The 13,967-nt window shown below is 43.5% G+C and overlaps 1 protein-coding gene across 2 annotated transcripts in view; it reads left to right on the top strand.

Annotated features, from left to right (window-relative positions):
• Positions 1-13,967, top strand: part of Aig1 (androgen induced 1) — a 227,443-nt gene that overhangs the window by 168,706 nt on the left and 44,770 nt on the right. The gene's annotated exons all lie outside the window — the stretch shown is intronic.

Genomic DNA, 13,967 nt, shown 5'->3' on the forward strand with positions numbered 1-13,967 from the left:
CACACACACACACGGACACACTGTCCCACACACTCTTCCCAAAGATGCTGCGGTTAAAAGTGCTAGGTTTTGGAACCTGAAAACAGAAAGCAGTCTCCTAGGCTAGGAAGACAGTGCTGCTGGGGAAGTGGCTGCCGTGAAAGCAATGGGATCCTGAGTTTGGATCCCAGCACCCATATAAAAGCAGGAGTCAGAGTCACTAGGGAGGAAGGTAGATAGACAGATCTTGAGGCGTGGTGGCTAGGCAGCTAGCTAGCTGAATTGGTGAGCTTCAGGTTCTTTGGAGACCCTGCCTCAAAACATAAGGTGGAGAGTGAGGGCTTCTACAAGTGTGGACCTCTGGCTTCTACATGCAGACACATACACATATGTGTAGTGGGTATTCACTCTGCCTGTGACCTTGGGCTATCTAGCCCGATAGAGGTGGTGCTTCTTGTCTGCCTATGTGACCTCTTATAATCATGGGCAGAGCGAATGCCCACTATATGTACGCACACAAACCTGTTCACACACATGCACATAATTATACAAACATTCTCTCTCTCTCTCTCTCTCTCTCTCTCTCTCTCTCTCTCTTTCACACACACACACACAGACGCACATGGACACACACACACACACACACAATCTATTTAATGACCTATTTTCTAAGTCATAGAATCAGGAAAGTGCTCCTTTTCGTACAGTATTGGGCTTAATGTATTCCTGATGTAAATTCAGGAACTATACTTTATGACTTGGCTTTAAAAATGGATGCCCCTGCTGTCTCCATCACCCGATAACGTCCAAACGCCTCTCCTTGCCTTGTGTCTCTTTCTCCCTCTTGTTGCCTGGCGGTCGTCAACTCAGCCTCTCAGACCTCACAGTGAGATTCTGGAACTAACCCTCTCCATTAGAAACAAACAAAATAAATTGCTCCCATTCCCCCAAAGGAATGTGCTATAGCCTCTTTCTTCTGCAACATGGATGCAATTTAAGTTTGGCAAGGACTGCACACAATTTACTTCACTGGGAGGAGACAAATTGCTGAGAGACCTGCAGTAAGGACCAGGCATCCCTCTGCCCTCCCTGTGAACTTAAAATGACAGAAAGTCACCGGGTCATGCTTTCTGAATCCACGGTGTGTCTGCACAGTCCTCACCCATGCCCTCACGCCACAAAAATGCATTAAGAAGCCACTTGTGTCTGATAATTCTGAGTTGATTTCTTCCTGTCTGTCCCTGAGAGGCCGTGAAGTTCAGCCTTAGAATGCATGTGTAATTTGCTTTCCTGAAGATTAGCTGTCACCAAGCCAGGGGCATCTAAGTGTCATTCAGTAACATTTATTTGCTTCACCCTGACTTAGAACCCTGCTTATCTGTGATACTCCCAAGGTGATGGGCTAAAAGGAAATAAAAATAGGAATATAGCCTAATCCCTCATGTTAAACACAAGGCCCCCAAGATGACCTTATATGTGGGCCTTGAGTATTCTACACACATACACACACACACACACACACACACACACACACACACACACACTTACGTGCAGTGATGAATATGTTAATTGCTTGATTTGGACGATCATTTTACAGATATACATTTATGTGCTTGGTCCCCAGTTGGTGGAACGGTTTTGGGAAGAATTAGCCTTGGTGGAGGAGGTGTGTCATTGGGGTGGGCTTTGAGGTTTCAAAAGCCCCTGCCAGGCCCAGTCTCCATCTCTCTGCCTCCAACGTGCAAGTAAGATAGAAGCTCTTAGCTACTGCTCTAGCACCAGGCCCACCTGCCTGTTGTCCTGTTCCCTGCTGTGATGACCATGGTCCCACCCTCTAAATCTATAAGCATGCTCCCAATTAAATACTTTTTAAGTTTCCTTGGTCATGTTGTCTCCTCATAGCAATAGAAGAGTAACTAAGACAGTGGCAATCACCTGTAATCCCGATACTTGGGAGGTATAGGCAGGAAGAAGGGTTAGGAGTTCAAGAGCATCATAAGATAAATAGCAAATATGAAACAACCTTGGACTACTTTATTCTATCTAAACAAAGAAAGATAAAGAGAGAGAGAGAGAAAGAGAGAGAGGGAGGGAGGAAAGGAGGGGAAGGAAAGAAGGAAGGAAGGAAGGAAGGGAAGAAGGAAGGAAAGAAGGAAGGGAAGAAGGAAGGAAAAAAGGAAGGAAGGCAGGCAGGCAAGCAGGCAGCTAATCTCTCAAGACCAAATTTAAACTCCATATCTTCCAAAGAATTTGTCCGAATTTTTTCCACCACCATTACCATAGCAATTTTTTTCTCCCACACCACAATATATTTTCAGGATTTGTGCTTTTAGATTTCATCTCCCCATCACACAAGAACTATATAAAGATCAGTCAGTCCTGCATCTCGATATAGAATCTAAAGCCCAGCAAAGGGCACGATCCCATTGAGCATCTTGGTGCATCAGGACTAGAGAATTGTAGATTCACAGTGTGTGCCAGTGAACAGTGTCCAATGGTGAACAAAAGAGACATACCCCCTGCCTTTGGGAAACTTGTATTTTTATGGGTGCATAGACAAGAAAATGGCCAGTAACAGAATAAGGTTAATGCTCCTACAGGAAAAGGATAAATAATGTAAGAGTATGCAGAATAAATATCTGGGATGTGACTGATGGCTAGCCAGTGGAGAAAACTTCATATTAAATATAAATATCTTGAATAACAAATTTTAAAAAACAATGTACACATCTATCAAAACATCAAGTTGTATTCAATTTTTCTTTGTCAATTATACTTCAGTGAAGGTGGAAAGACAATCACTGATCAAGGCCAATGCAATCAGGAACTAATTCAAGTGGAGCTCAAAGAACTTAAGCTTAAACCATTCACAAATGAGCCAGAAAAATATTACTCTTCCCAACTTTGTTCTTGCCCCTTTCCTTCCTCCGCCCTCCCTTCCTTTTCCTCCCCTCCCCTCTCTTCATTTCCCCTTCCTTCCCTCCCACTATCTGCATGTGTAAACATGCATGCATAAGGACCTGAAGGATTCCAGGATTCCGCCATCTTTGCACGCATTCTGTAGCCAAGACAGAGAGTCAGATTTCCCATCCTGGTTAGTTAGGGTGTAGAAAGAGTTCTCAGGATCCATATTCCACATCCTGGTTGGGTTAGGATGTAAAAGGGGTTCTCAAGGTCCATGTTCTTCATCCTGGTTGAGTTAGGATGTAAAAGGGATTCTCAGGGTCCACATTTTCCATTTTGGTGAGTTAGGGTGTAAAAGGGGTTCTCGGGGTCCACGTTCCCCATCCTGGTGAATTAGGGTATAAAAGGGGCTCTCAGGGTCCATGTCTTGTCAGAGTCCAGAGCCCTGTCTTCCCCTGATATCAGGAATGTCTAATCACCCCTGTCTCTCCTAGTCATTCTTTCCTTTTGGTCATTTTCATGAATTCATCACAACATCTCTTGAATCAACTACTGCAGGTGTCTTGGATCATGCCATTTGACTCAGCAACTCCACAACCCAGCGTATGCTCCAGAAGATATGCGGACAAGTCCATTGTTACTCTGCCTTTCCTAGGGAGACCTGAATAAACACTGGTTAGCTCCAGAGAGGGCACCAACAACAGGAAAAGAAGAAGAAAGACACTGCTACCTGAGTCCACCTTGGAAAACCATTAGATTTATTAGACTGACTTACAGAGCATGGGCAAGGGTTACTTACAGATGGTCGGGTGACTCAGAAACAGCCACATCGCTGGAAACTCCCCCCAGCATGAGTGATGACCTCATAAAAGTGGCACTGCGGAAGTCCTCCCTCCTGTTCTCCTTCCACCTCCTGAATACTTATTTTAGAACCCCCTAAGATCAGTGTGGGGGGGGTGGTGGCACACAAAAGCTGGAATCTCAGGGGTAGGTCCAGAGACACCCCAACTCCTTCTGTAAGCATCAAGGCCCAGTTACCGTTACTGTGATCGGTTATCACTGTAATATCCTGTTTATTTCATCCCTATAACTAAGGATCCCAGTATGGTGTAGGTCACTACCGTAACCTCTGCTTCACCAAGCTGCTAGTCATATAAGGCCCAGAGGAAACGGCTTTACCCGAACTGTCCCTAAAAGAAGAATGCCCAAGAGCAGATGCAGAAGCGTTCTCGTTCTGAATGTGCAGATCCGCAGATCCGGAAAGAACACCAATGTCGTTAAGGACAGGAACACAGATTCAGGTTGGCCCCAAAAGCATTCCAACGTGGAAATGGTGTCACGATGCTTTTATAGTTACGGAACAAAAGGAAGGCATAAATCAAGGCGCATTTCAAATGCAAGGTGGAGACCCCCCACAAGGGTAAATTACAGTAAAATGGGGAAGTTTCTGCTGTGTGCTGGAGTCGCTACCTAAAAACATTCTTCCTGTTGGGTTGGGGGAGTAAGTTACAGGTTCAGTTAATATATTTCCGAATCTGGTACCTGGTGTCTGCTAGATCAGACACAGGAATAAGCAGTGGAGAGCTGGTAAGGAACTAGATAGCTGGAGATAGTTTAGACCTGGATCGTTAACATTCCAACTCTCCACAGTCTTGAAATCCTGATCAGTCACTCGGCCTAAAAGGGTGTTAAACACAGGTGTGGCTTTCTCTGGGCCGTTCAGCAATGAGAATGAAAGGCTACCATGTTCTCAAGTTTGAGACATTATGACGAGCAAAAGCAAGATGCCCGAGAGTAGCTCCATTCATAAAAATGCCGAGATCACACAAGAATGATTTGCTGTCCTTGAAGTCAGGATATTGGTTAGCTTTGGGGGATTAGCTGTGACATACTGGGGCCTGACGGTGATTGTCTAGGGGCTTTGGCTCTTTCTTGATCCACGTTTTGATTATAAACCTAAGTTGACTTTGTGAACATTCAGTGGCCTTCTGGGTGCTTTCCTGTGGTCTGCTTTTCTTTCTTTTTCTTTTTTTTCTTTTCTTTTTTGTTTTTTTTTCAAGACTGAGTTTCTCTACAGCTTTGGAGCCTATCCTGAAACTAGCTCTTGTAGACCAGGCTGACCTCGAACTTACAAAGATCTGCCTGCCTCTGCCTCCTGAGGGCTAGGATTAGAGGCATGCGCCACCACCGCCCGGCTTTTTCTTTGCGTGTGTTCTGCTCGAACTGGAAAAGGCTGAGGCATGGGTAGAGGCTCGGAAGGCAACCAAGTGCATCACCCAAGATATAGACACTAACTCCTGAGTATTGAGCAGAGTCTTCCTGTGTACTGCTGCAGGGTCTTTACAGATGCCGAGTCAGGGATCCAGAGGCCCAAGCAGGATTCTAAAGCTGTCCTAGATTTGAAGAATGCCGAGTGGCTTTTGCTTTTAAGCCTCTTCCCACCTCCACAGAAAGAACAAAGTCCGTTTGGTCCTTGAGCACCCATTCACCTGGGCTCAGTGTTGTCTGCATAAGCATGTGGGTTGCCTAAGCAAAGCATGTGATGTGTAGGGGCAGAGATGAGGAAAAGGCATCAGAGTTTGGTATACTGTGTCCAGTGTAGCAGAGGAAGCATCCATCCTGAGAGGTCTTTATGGCCTATTGCTTACTATCTACCTGTAACCATTAACACTGCTTTATCTTGAAATCTGTCGTCTCCTTGCAAAACCAAAGTGGAGAGAGAAATTTTTTTTGAGCTGTGACCTAAATGTCTCTTTCCTCCTTGATTTTCCCCTGTCATCTTGGGAGAAACCTTACTGCTTTGTACTCTAAGAAGCCCTTCTGAGAGCCTGATCAAACGCCACAGCACCGTTGTGGGAAAGAGCTAAGTTATAGTGGCATTCCTTACTTAGAACAGTGCTTTCTCTAGGCCCTTTCATTTTGTCTAATAGGTGAGAGATGACCTTGAAGATTAAAACTGAAACCTTCTGCATTCCTTAAGTATTTAGCATGCATATTTGCATTTCTATGAGTATATGGGTATGTCATTTGCATGTATGCATATGTGCTTGTATGCATGTCTTTGACTATGTGAAAGTGTGCTTATACAACTATGTGTGCAATTGTGTGCTTGTGTGCATATGCATGAGGCAAGCTTAGTGAGTATGCGTACATAGGTATATATTTGCTACATGGGTATGCATGAGGTATATGTTATACTTGGGAGTATGTGTGAGTGTGTGTTTGCATCTATTTCTGCAGATGTATGCATGGGTTCTACTTGCATGCATGTACATAGGTGAGTATGGTAGCATGTTTTCACAGGTATTCATAGGTACATGGATGTGTACTTATATGTTTATGGGTAGTACTTCCATGTATGTGAATGAGCATAAATGCGTGTGCAGTATTTTACCCCTTTGCATTGGTGTATGCTTCTGTGTGTGTGTGTGTGTTTGTGTGTGTGTGTGTGTGTGCACATTCTCTGACTATGATGCCATTTGCAAGTACATGTTACTCTCTCAAGACTCACGGCGCTCTGCTTTTAATTATACTCAGAATAATCCAAAACCTTTCTGAACTAATCCTAATCAACTTGGAAGCCACCACACTTGGGCATGAGGCTGTCAAGTGTGAGTGTTTGCAGATGTCAGCACGAGGAAGGCAGGAGTCCAGGAGGACAGATCAAGGCTTAGCGACAGGAAGATGCATGCCAGTGCAGCCTAGCTCCAGAGCGCCAGCACAGCCACGAGAAAAACTCATCGTGACAGCAAATCAATAATCTCTTGGAGACGATCTGTGTCTGAAATATCCTTGATTAATTATGCCAGGGCATGCTTGGCAACAGTCCTTTGCTCCAGATTAACCTGATGCTTTTTGCATGAAGCAGGATTATAACTGGTTCTCCTAAGTTGGATGTGACATTTGAAATCAGGCTTTAAAGGTTTGGGCTATAGATTTTTCTGATGTCTCCATGTCAAACATAGTTGTTCTTATTGCTGATCGTAGATGTTTGCCAATCAATCAAAATAACATTTATTTGATCATAAACAAGGCTAAATTAAAAACATTTGAAATCATTGTACTTGAGGACTTGGTGAAGAGGCACTTTAGATTCTCTGAAAACTTGCTTCAGTGCTGTGACAGAGAGCTGCGATGACATTTTTAAAAAAGCGATGGAAGGATGTTGCTATTAACTCAAAATTAATGCTTCTCTGCATTTTGTGCATATGTAGTTTTTACTTGGTGACTTAGTCCCATCTGACTATGATTTGGAGTAAAATATTTGCCCTCTTTCCTATAATATGCAATTATAAATTTTATCCCTTAAAACCGAATATATTTCTAAAATCACTTATTATATATTGCACTCCGGAACTTATTTTCTTTCTCATGAATTGCAGGTGGGATTCTAATAAAAACTAATGAAAAATAAGACTTGCTTCAGGCTATGAAACTTAGAAATTCCTACAACAAAAGTTGAGCTTACTGTAGTCTCTTAGGTTTAATTTTTTCCTAAAGTACCCCTGTGCCCAGTGTATCAAGGCCACCTTCCCTCAGGCTGATTATAGCACTATGTGCTACATTACTGATGCATTTATATAGTCGCAGTTATGAGTTGATATAAAGTGAACCAGTATCCTCATGTAGATAGACGATAGCAGTGCAAATCAAAACAGGGCCTAATATTTCTAAGGCAAGTTTGGCAATATGGACTTCCATTAGTTAGGATAGAGCAGTTTATCCTAAGATACAGCAGCGTAACTCTGAACTCTCTGTAGATCCGCTGCGCAGAATTTATTCCTCACTCACACAAAGTCTTTAGTGGGCTACTTGACTCTCAGGGCAGTTCCCTTCCAGGTTATAACTCAGAGATTTGGATGGAATCTATCTTGAGGTCTCCTCATCTAAAGTCTCAGAACAGTGTGGCAGAGAAGAGAGAAAACAATCACAGCAGCTTGAAACATATCAATCTGGAAATGTCCATATAACCTCCATCATTTTAAAATCCAGGGTTTAATGTATGTTAGCATGAGAAATGTGAGCCACACTTCAATGGGTAGAAGATGATTGCTTGTAGTACAAGACAAAGAAAAGTCCCCAAATGTCTGGTCAGATCATCGAACCTAAACAAACACATGAAAACCTAAGGTCTTTTAGTGACAGCTCTGTTAGTCCAGAATGCTAAGAAACTGATCTGCAAAGTAGGTTGTATCCCCACTTTGAGGACCTTTGAAGACCATGCTAAGAATCAGCCCATTTGAAAGTAGCAGATGGATGTTCGAGAATGGAGTCAGGTGATCAAAATCATATTCTTAGAGCCAAACCCTGGCGTGGGAGGATGCTAATACATCCGGATGGGTGGATTCTGCTGAGAAAGTAATTTCTGAGAAAATACAGATGTGTGTTGTTCTGTGTTATGTGTGTTGTTAAATGTGCTAGCTTTTCTCTCTCGACAATGCACTTCAGTTTTCATAGTCCCTCCTAAACCTCTCTACTCAGGATCCTGAAGGAAGTATCGTGGTGCTCTTACCACTCAAGCAATACTGTTTCTCTGACCTTCCACCTATACTGTGCCTCATCGCCGTTACTCACCTGTGTTCTGCTTGCTGAGTGTGCCTCCGTGGTGATGTCCTGGGGTTACTCTTGTCCTCCCTCTCAACTTAACGGAAGACTCTGTACACATGAGCTTTGCTTCCCTGTAGGAGCATCAAGAAGATTCTGGTGTCCAGGCAGTCCTGAGCCCCTGGAATCATGCCAACCTGACAAGATAAGGCAACGGTATATGTTCCTTATCTCTGACACTTCATGACAGTGACAGTTATCCTTCCATAGTAATACAATATCTCCCATTGACTGTCACCCCACCATATTTCCTGGGGTCCCACAGATAATATAGAGCATAAGGATTCACAATAGGACTACCTGAATCTGAGTTCAAATCCAGCATCTTTTATTTGGGTAAATCTGAGAAAGTTTCCTAACCTTCCTGTGCTTTATCTTATATGAAATGGTGTTGATTATGGCGGTAATAATAAATATTGCTTAGAGGGTTATGGTGAGATATGACTAGGTTTTAGTCTATGTAAACAGCCCCGGCATGCAGGAAAGGAATTCATGAAATCAATCACTGTTTATTGGCATTGCATAAGCCAGTCTTATCATAGACTCTCATGCTAGCAACTCTAATGAACTATATTTTTCTCCAAGGTGAGAGACTTCATGTTAGTGTTTGGCTAATTAAAAGACATTCCCAGTGACAGCTGACCTGTAAGAACCTCCACCTACTGTGGTCTGAGTTTCCATTTTAAGTACCTGAGATTGTGCTAGGCACCATCAGAATAATATTTACTAAGTGAACAGATGAACGAATGAGTGAACCGAAGGGCGGGAGGAACATGTGTCTCAGTTGAAAACCTGGATGGGCTTAGGGAGTCGGGAGCTCTGGTTAAACCCTGGCTACACAACATGTGAAGTCTGCCCTATCGTGAACAAGTCAATCCCCTGATCCTCTCTTCCACACATAGAGATGAAGGTGAAGATAACCACTGTACAAGAATTTTTTTCTGTGAATTAAATAAGAATAAAGTGGAAATTATCCACTCTAAACTCAGCATACCTTAGCTCAGTAGATGGAAGCTATCCTTATTTTTATAGATACCATATTCATGTACGTCAATTAAAAGTGAGGGAAGTATTATAAACACAGAAGGATAGACAAAGTCTCATTTCCATGTGTTCAAATAGATATTAGCCAAAGTCATAGACCAGCAGGTATTTTTTATCTTTTCCTCATCTGTCCTATACCGCATTTACTATTAAAGTTAAGGAGGGAAGAAAGCAGAAAAGAGACCGAGAGGAAAAGTGAGGTGAGAAACTTAGAAGGAGACCAAGAAAGAGACAAGCCAGAAGGAGCAAGCGGGAGAGGGGCCACCATGGCAAGTAAGTTTCTCCTTGTCCCATCTTCCACTCTACATCAAGCTTGGCCTTTCTATTATTGATATCTAATTGGCTTCCCTTATCTTCATATACTTTAAATCCACAGCAGAAATTTGGACTTATGGTGGAAGAAGAATTTGGCACAATGCATGAAAAAGAAAGCCCCCATAATTCAGCTTCCAGCTGCCTTCGTCGTTCCTTTCACTGGTGCGTTCTGAGGTGATACAGTGGCAATATCCCCTGGGTGCACTGTGCCGTGCCTTCCCATGACTTATTTTTCCTCTTGTCAGGCAGATCCTTCCTTTCCTGTTTTTCTGCATGTCACCCCGAGACCCTTGTAGAAACCCAGCTCAGAGGTGTGCTGTTCTGTGAAATCTTTCCTTGAGCCACCGAATCGGATCACAGGTTTGGTGACCTTGCACCATGTCTCCCATGCCTGGAGCTGGCCACACTCCTCACTGTCTGTCTAAGGGTAGCCGGCAGAGGTGCTAGGCTGTGAGAACTGCAGTGCTAACTGTGGGGTGTTCCCAGAAGCAGTAAAAGCCAGGCCACTGAACACTGCACTGTAACACTTTCTAGTACAGTGTGCACCATTGCTGGCATCCATTAAGGAAAAATTAAATGTTGGTCCATAAGACACTGGCTGCAAATGAGGAGAAAATGTATAACACAGGGGTACCTCCCAATATAGTGCCATAGACCCTCAGCGCCTCATAAAAGCGATCATTAGGAAGATTCAGCAAAGGAATTTACTATCCTTAACTCGCTTTTAAAATTACATGTAAATGTATCTTTTATAACAGCCCCTCTAGTTTGTTGCTGCCCCAGTGTAACTGTTTCCATGATGTAAAAAATATGCATGTCTGGGTTTAATGTGTGACACTGTTTAGTTGATTTGTTCTAGTGATTAAAACCATATCCTAGGAGTTGTTGGGACTGGTGTCAGAGCTGAATGCATCCAAAACTGAGTACTCAGGCTATAAAGGAGTTGGCAAGGGCCTGGAACATTCTGCTGCTAGTGTTAATTCCACCTAAACCCAGTTTTTTACCCTGGGTCATGATTTCTAACCTCGTTTCAAACAGGAGGTTGCTCCTGGGTAAAAAGTCCTTTAATGACGTCACAGCACGCAGAAACAGATGGTCAACATTATGCCACAAAGACACCATCAAAATAGAGTCTACGTCACGTTTACAGGCACTATCAACTAAGACCAGTACCTTCGCACCTAGGAAAGGAAAGCCCAGGACAAAAGGAAGTATCTGGAAAAGAAAAACCATAGTAGCTGAAACTGATAGTTCCTTCCATTGTGAACTCTATAAAGTGTGTCTGTTTGGGGGTGGCACACCTTGACCTGACCATTTAATAGAATTAATAACAACAATTTCAGAATAAAACATTTAATCAGATTTAGACATAAGATTTTAGGTTTGCTACTTCCCGTGGGCACACACAGCTCTTTCCTCAAGAGAATAAGGAAAACCCTATGTGGAGTCAAATAAGAGCAACCACACAGAGAAACATCATTTCAGGTTACCCCAAGTCATGTGTCCAACACGGTGACATTTTGTGATGTTTTTATAGTAACAGAACACAAAGTCATAAATCAAGGTATTTTCTTGGTAGCATGTTTTAGCCTTTGGATTGGTGGACACTAGCCCTTTATATCTTCTGGTTCTCAAAAGAGTGCATTTGATAGTCTCCAGGATCCTAGGGCCGATGCAGAGGTGGGTTATGAAGAGAGCCCAAGATCACTAGACTTTAGACTGGCAACATTTCAGCTCTTCATCATCACAATGTTCTTATAAGTCAGCCAGTCTTGTAGTCTTTAACATGGGTGTGCCTCCCCCACCTCACTCCCGCTCCCATCCCCCACCCCTGCCATGCAACCACACCCTGAGAACTTCAGTTCACACAAATGAACCTGCATCGGTTTGTTTCCAAGCTGCCTGGGGTCTTGATTTCATCTCCCCGAAAGAGGAGATGTGCCTCATTGATTCTTAATTCACAGTGACCCCAGGAGTTTTTCCTGTGCCCGTCCAGCACTGGGCTCTCATTCAGAGTACAGAAGTCAGTGGAACAATGAATCAGCCAGTATCTTGTGGTTTTCCCGCTTTTATGATGTTCCCCTTTCTATCACTTCAAATTAGGTGACTTCATTTCTTAAACCTGGAAGTTCCTTCTTGTTTTATTACCAAATAAAGATTTCTTAATTTAATCCCCTTTTATCATGTCAGTGACCAAGGTGATAAAAAAAAAAATCAAGTTGTATTGTGAGTGCATTTTTTTATGCACTAGAGCAGGGTTTCACGTTGCTTTATTGTTTGCTGGACCTGTAACCCTGATGGACCTCGTTATGGACTCCTTCACCCTGTCCTCTCAGGCAGGTTCAGTCATACATCTGCTCATGCCTCGGTCCGCACCGAGGTACCCAGGTGCACACTGCCATATGCATGCACACCGGGATGTTCCCAAACTTGTGTGCTGCAGGGACTTCTTTCTATTTGTGATCGTCTGTTGTCATAAGGATATAAGAAACCTAGATGCCCTAACATGAAAGAGGAGCACCCCTCCCTGGTAAGTGATGGGCCTATAACTGTGAGAAATCCACGGAGACTGCCCATGCCCTCCAGATGTACAAAGGTGGACACTGGAGTACGTTTTCTCTATTACTGACCAGAGCTTCTTATGCCCCATGGTCCGAAACTGGCCTTCCTTTTAATGAAGAAATAACTTGTCTAGCATCTACGTGGCAAGAGAGAAGTGCTCCCTAATGGGGGTCAGTGGTTTTGTAGAAGAGAATGAGCAGAGCAATGGTGGAGAAGAGTCTCCAAATCTTCTCTGCTTTGAGTGCTTGGGTTGCTGCTATCACTTCTAGGTACCTAAGGTGATCTTGGGTTGTTCTCACATCCACCCATCTCTCTTCTCCGGATTTTTGTGCCACCACATGTAGTTTTGTCCTTCTCTGAGCCAATTATAATATTAAAACTTCCCTTTGTGTATAAGTTTCTGGTTGCCCTCACAAACAGTCATAAGGGTCTGAGAGTCCGTATCCATGTGCAGCATAAACCTGTTTCCTTAACACTATTAAATAACGGTACCTTCTTCCAACATAAGTACCTGGACTTGCTGCTTGCACACCTCTTTTTATTTTTGAAAAAAAAAAACCATCCATTCACAAATAGTCTGGTAGTTCTAGAACTTACCAACAACCTCCTCTCAGGTATCCCAGTGTGCAGACTGTATTTGCATTAAGCAGCGCGGGGTTAGTCTAACAAACTTTGGAGATAATCAACTGAGAGGAGGAAAGGTTTGTTTTGGCTTTTAGTTTTGGAGTTTCAGTCCATAATTAACTGGCCCTGCTGCTCTTGGCAGGGATGCGAGGCAGCGCAAAGCCACTAACTACCTCTTGGCCAAGAAGAGACGCACAGAAAGAAGAGGGACAAGATTCCCGCAGTGTCTTTCCCGTGCACATTCCCTGTGACCTGGATACCTCCCGCCTGATCCCACCTCTTCAGGTTTCTGTCATATTCCAACAGCCTCAAGCTGGGAATCAAGCCTTTAACACATGGCCTTTGGGGGGGGGGGGGGCTTTGAGCTCCTATCTGTAGGCATAGCCCAGGTGTGTGCGATACGGCACAGAGCCCTGGTATTAAATGTAACTAAATCACATAGTGAAAGATGGTTCCCTGTTCATTGTCCTTCTGATCCCATTAGGAAATTCTATTTCTGTTTATATGTCCTTAATGCCCTTCTCATACTTGTTAACATCCCCATCAGCCCTCATAACATCCTCATACTTATTAACATCTTCATCACATGCGAGGCTTCATAATCAAGGTGTCCTGTATGCCAGGCTCTCTTCTGAGTGCTACAGATATCCCAGCAAGCACACTGCAAGCTCTCCATTCCCATTCAGCCATGGTCCTAGTTGAAAATATATCCTGATGCTCATGCCCTTGAGATGGAGAGCTACCTGGGAGTAAATAAGTACCTGGAGCGGGGAGGTCTTATACATATAGATCTAAAGTAAGCATCCTTCTGCTGCTCCCGATTTGACCTTCCAGCTCAGTTACTGCTGGAGCACTCATTACTTACCACTGTTTTTCATTCATAAAACTTTACCTATAAGGCAACACTTCTATTTGGGATAAATACTTGACACTGT

This window comes from Microtus oregoni, unplaced genomic scaffold, assembly GCF_018167655.1.
Source record: "Microtus oregoni isolate MIOR12 unplaced genomic scaffold, Mior012 000033F_ref0000390, whole genome shotgun sequence".
Taxonomy (NCBI): domain Eukaryota; kingdom Metazoa; phylum Chordata; class Mammalia; order Rodentia; family Cricetidae; genus Microtus; species Microtus oregoni.